This window comes from Pinus tabuliformis, chromosome 6 (genome assembly GCF_031772625.1).
Source record: "Pinus tabuliformis cultivar Carrire ecotype Pingquan chromosome 6, CPIR1, whole genome shotgun sequence".
Classification (NCBI taxonomy): Eukaryota; Viridiplantae; Streptophyta; class Pinopsida; order Pinales; family Pinaceae; genus Pinus; species Pinus tabuliformis.
Window position 1 is genome coordinate 340,129,550 of NC_142292.1, and position 5,854 is coordinate 340,135,403.

The window sequence follows — 5,854 nt, forward strand, 5'->3', positions numbered from 1 at the left end:
AAAAGAATGGAAAGAGAGATCAATGTACCACGTAGTTATAGTAGAGATGGTTTCGAACCCTTACTAAGGTTCATCATCACGAAAAGAATGGAAAGAAAGATCAATGTACCACGTAGTTATAGTAGAGATGCAATGGGATGAGGTTCATCATCAAGAAAAGAATGGAAAGAGAGATCAAAAGAAAGATCAATGTACCACGTAGTTATAGTAGAGATGCAATGGGATGAGGTTCATCATCAAGAAAAGAATGGAAAGAGAGATCAATGTACCACGTAGTTATAGTAGAGATGCAATGGGATGAGGTTCATCATCAGGAAAAGAATGGAAAGAGAGATCAATGTACCAGGTAGTTATAGTAGAGATGCAATGGGATGGGACCAATAGATAAATAAATAAAACTGAAAATATGGATGTGATTAAAAAAATATTTTAAAACTAAGGAATGTAGAGATGGGATCCACGAGCTATTGATCCTCCATCCATCATCCCTATTAAGTGTATTAGACTTTTTACAATTTCGATGGCTTCCCTTAAAATGATCAATCCTAGCAAGGACCTGGGAATCCTCTAAACAAATGTGGTGTTTAGTATTTTCTGCATGTTCAGCTAAAGTAGAGGAGCGAGTCCTACAGTGTCTTAGGTCAGCCACGTGTTCTTGAACCTTTGATTTGTGGACCAACCTATTTCGCCAATGTAGGGGGTACCATAAGAACATGGAATCAAATAAAAACCCTTCATGTTTCTAGGCTCCACCGGATCTTTGACTGGTTTTACGGAGCCATGAATGGTTTTCAAGGGACTAAAGGTGGAAAACCATTTGTGGCTCTCTAAAATCAATGAAAGACCTGGTGGAGCCTAGAAATATGGATGGTGTTTATTTGATTCCATGTTCTTGTGGTACCCCTACATTGGTGAAACAGGTTGGTCCATAAATCAGTGATTCAAGAACATGCGGCTGACGTAACACATTGTAGGACTCGTTCCTCTGCTTTAGCTAAACATGCAGAAAATACTAAATGCCACATTTGTTTAGAGGATTCTCATGTCCTTGCTAGGAATGATCGTTTTCATCATTGTAAATTAAGGGAAGCCTCGAAATTGAAAAAAAAATTAATACTCTTAATAGGAATGATGTGTGGAGGATCACTACCTCGTGGATCCCATCCCTATATTCCGAAGTATTTTTTTGTCTCTTCTTGTTACATCTCTATTACAAATGTGTGGTATGTTGATCTCTCTTTCCATTCTTCCCTGATGGAGAATCTTAATAAAGATTCAAAATACGTCAATCTAAAAACTAATGTAATATATCTAAGAAAAAATTGCTTCATAATTATTTTTAATTTTATATTGTATCAATTTTATATTAAAATTTTATTTTCCTAATAAAATTGATAAATTACGTTTACAAATATTTATTTTAAAACATGTATATTTATTAAAAAAATTGTAATCAATAATAAAAAACTTTCGCATAATAATTAAAGGTCAACTGGACAACAATCAATTACCTGAAAATCAAAAATATAATACCCCATGACACGACATGCTTGCAGGTTTAAAGCTCAACATTATAATCATAATCATGAGAAAGAATCAAATATTAAGTTACTTATTGTAAGGATAAATCACATGGAAGTAGGATCTACTTTAACATTATGATCCTCGTTATCTTAGGCGAAGGCCCAATGTGATGTCAAACCAGGAACTTTGTGAATTGGTAAGGTATGCATAAGTTAGGTACCTATAGTGTGTTCAAGTTTATTATATTTATTTTAATTTATTATTAATAAAAACAATTATACTAGATAAAAAGTATGAAAAGACTAGTCTAATGGGTTATTATTAATATTTTTAAATATTTGATTTTGAAATTTTTTAACCTAAGTATATTATATTAATAAGTTATATAAAGATATTTTGTTGGGTTAAAAAATATTGAAAGGAAGGAGGGTGGCTTATATAAAACACTAATAATATTTTTATATTTTTTATGGTTTTAGTTAATTTGTGATTTTTTATTTTATTTGGAATCTATCACTCCGTCTATATAGATATATAGTTATGTTTCTAAATCAAAACAAAAAGATTTCGATATTATATAATCTGATATCCATTTAATAGAAAGAAATTTATTTATATAAAAATGATTGTCCACATATATTTCTATATATATGTTTGAGTCATTTTGTAGAAATTCCCACTATAGATCAAGAGATTATGCAATATACTAAAGCAAAATACAAGATCTACTTTTACAACAAACTTTGCGGAAGCTTAATCGAATATGAGCAAGATCAATTAGAACACATATAACTGAGAATGAGAAATCAATCACACATGAACACAGAAGAATAACCCGGGAAAAGCCTCAGCCTAAAACCCCAATTTTTGTATTATCATACAAGTGAAAATATGTTCAGATTACAAAAAGAATCAGCTCGCAAGCTATCCTGCTCTCTTTGCAATCAAACAATACAGCTCACAGACTGAATAGACACAAGATATGCCTTACCTCAACCCTCCAACCCTCCTATTTCCTTGCGCAGTTTTTCTTGGGGTCCAATGATGCCACCTATGTAATTGCCTCATCATACACTCACTAAATTGAATAAGTAACTGTGCAATCTCCAAGGAATGAATTAATTCTACATGCAACAGATATCCTCCATGGAATATTCCTGCAACTGATAGTACATTGTCCCATCATCTGATCTCAACTGGGTCTCTATCTGAACTGACATGCATGAGTTATTTATGAGAGAATATTCAGTTATCTGAAGTGCAGCAGTTACATGCATGCATGCATTAACTAACTGAACTCACAATTAGTTCAACAAACTATTTGAACTAATCTAACTGGACTTAACTCAGTTAACTGAGCTAACTAATTACAACTCAATATTACAACCCATCCTTATCTCTTTAACCGAGGGATAAATTCCCCAATCAATGGGATAATTGTTGCATGTCCCCACATAGACTTCATGTTTGATTTTCTACAACTAATTAACTCAAGATGAATTAATTAATTATTTTACAAACAGCTGCTAAGACCAAATTCGAATTTTACTTCTCTATTTTAGTTCAAGGACTAACTAAAATAGGAAGGTATCCTGAAATGCTATTTATGGCAGTGTTATTTTTATCACTTCTATATTTATCATTTCTTTTTGCTATTTTCAACACTCTCTCTCAATAAGAAATGGATTATCAGTAACCCCAATCATGTCTCTGTGGAACTCGAACTTGCATTTTTACAATGCCTTAGTCAAAAAATCTGCATCATGTTCCTCAGTCGAAACATACAACAACAACATGATCCTCTTGACCACACAATCTCGAAGATGGTGATATCAGATATCAATGTGCTTGGACCTGTCATGAAAAACTAGATTCTCAAAGAGTTTGATACAACTCTGATTATTGCAGTAGATCACAATTGGATCCATCCTCTGACCAAACAATCCCACTAGAATCTTCCGTATCCAAATGGCCTCACATGCAGCCTGACTAGCAACCATGTATTCAGCCTCTACTGAGCTAAGTGCAACTGACCTCTGTTTCCTGCTGTACCAGGAAACTACAGCTGAACCAAGGTTGAAGATTCCTCCAGAAGTTCTCTTCTGGTCTAATGGATTCCCTGCCCAATCTGCATCTGTGAAGCCCTGAAGCCTCACTCCCTATGTTCGTATGTACCACAATCCAAACTGAGATGTGGCTCTGAGGTATCTCAGCACATGCTTCGCTGCCTTCCAAAACAGCTTGGTAGGCTGAACCATAGCTTGACTCAGCTGGTTCACGGCAAAGCATAAGTCTGGTCGTGTGTTCACCAGATACATAAGTGAACCCATAAGCTACCGATAAACAGTAGCAGCTACTACCTCACCTGAAATAACATCCTCCTTCCTCTAGTTCCCAGCTAGAGGAGTCTGCATGGGCTTGCACTTCTCCATGTGAAAGTGCCTGAGTATCTCATTGGCATACTTACCTTGAGACACAAATACTTCCCCATCTTTCTGCCATACCTCCATGCCTAGAAAGTAGTGCATAAGACCCATGTCTTTCATCTCAAACTCTCTTGCAAGGTCCTCCTTGCAAGACTGGATCAGCTGATCATCGCCTGTCAAAATCAGATCATCGACATAAAGAACAATGATCAATGGTTTACCTTCTACCATGATGTGGTAAAGGTTCGCATCTGCTTCACTCTTGGTGAAGCCCAACCCGGTGAAATAACTGTCGATCCTAGTGTACCAAGCACGAGTGCTTGCTTCAGCCCATACAAAGCCCTCTTGAATCAGCACACATGCGACGCACGATCGAAGGTTTCGAAACCCTCTGGCTGCTCAATGTACACCTCCTCCTCAATCTTCCCATTGAGGAATGATGTCTTCACATCCATCTGATGGATCTTCCAACCCATCTGAGCTGATAGTGCCAACATTGATCTAATAGATGAGTACCTTGCTATAGGAGAAAAGGTCTCATCCTAGTCGATCCCCTCGACCTGTGAGAAAACACGGGCAACAAACTTTGCCTTATGTTTCTCAACACTGCCATCAGCTGCCTGCTTTACCTTGTAAAGCCATCTGGAACTAACCACTGACTTGTCCTGAGGTCTTGGGACAACATCCCACACATTGTTCCTAATGATAGAGTTGTATTCCTCTACCATTGCATCAACCCAAACTGGTTGTTGCACTGCCTCCTCGAATGAAGAAGGTTCAGACTCTACACACTCCCCAACTAGGGCCATGTACCTAGTGTACCGCTCGAGCGACCTCCTCTGTCTGCACTGAGAAGATGGCTATCCCACATTCTCCCGTGCATCCAACATCAACCTATCAGCTTCCCTTGAGTGTTTCCGCCCATCTCTGGAAGTCTCAGCATGAGTGGATGCCTCCACTCCCGGATCCTCTGCATGCAGTTGCTTTGCATCAATCTGAGGCTCCTCCTCCTTAGGAACTAAAAGTTCATCCTCTGCATGCAACTTGAGCTCCCTCTCAAGTGATACTCACATGGCTTTCTGCTCGTTGAACTTTAAATCCCTGCATACCACTGTCCTCTGACTGGTAGGCAGGTACACCCGATAGTTGTGAGGTGTATCAATGTACCCCACAAGTATTCCCAACTTAGTCGTTGGACCTAGCTTCTTCAGAACATCTTTGGTCACATGACAATAAATTGATGATCCAAAGATTCGAAAGTGATTCACATCTGGTTGCTTCCCGGAAAAGGCCTCCACAGGTGTCTTCATTCCCAGTATATGGTGCGGGCTTCTGTTCTACAAGTATACTATTGTATTGCATGCCTCAGCCCACAAATGCAGTGGTAGGCTTTGGTCATGCAACATCGCTCGAGCTTCTCCCACAATCGATCTATTCTTCCTTTTAGCCACCCCATTCTGTTGTGGGTTATGGGGTGTCATCAACTCCCGTTTAATTCCTTCTGCAGCGCAAAAGTCCTTAAACTGTTGGGAGACATACTCTCCACCATTATCGCTACACAAGGCTTTTATTTTCTTTCCAGATTCTTTCTCTGCCAAGGCTTTAAACTCACAAAACCTCAAGAAGGTCTGATCCTTCTTTTTCATAAAGTAGATCCAGCATCTATGAGAAAAATCATCAATAAAAATAACATAGTACCTTTGTTTAGCGGTGGAGGCTGTAGAGAAGGGTCCACAAACATCTGAGTGAACTCGCTTCAGGATTGCTCCAGCTCTACTGTCTTGATCCGGAAAGGAATATTTTGCATACTTACCCAAGGTTCAACCTTTGCATGTATTCGTTTGCTCTAGTTTTCCCTTGGGAAGTTCGATAGAAATCTGTTGCATGATCTTCAGGGCTCCATG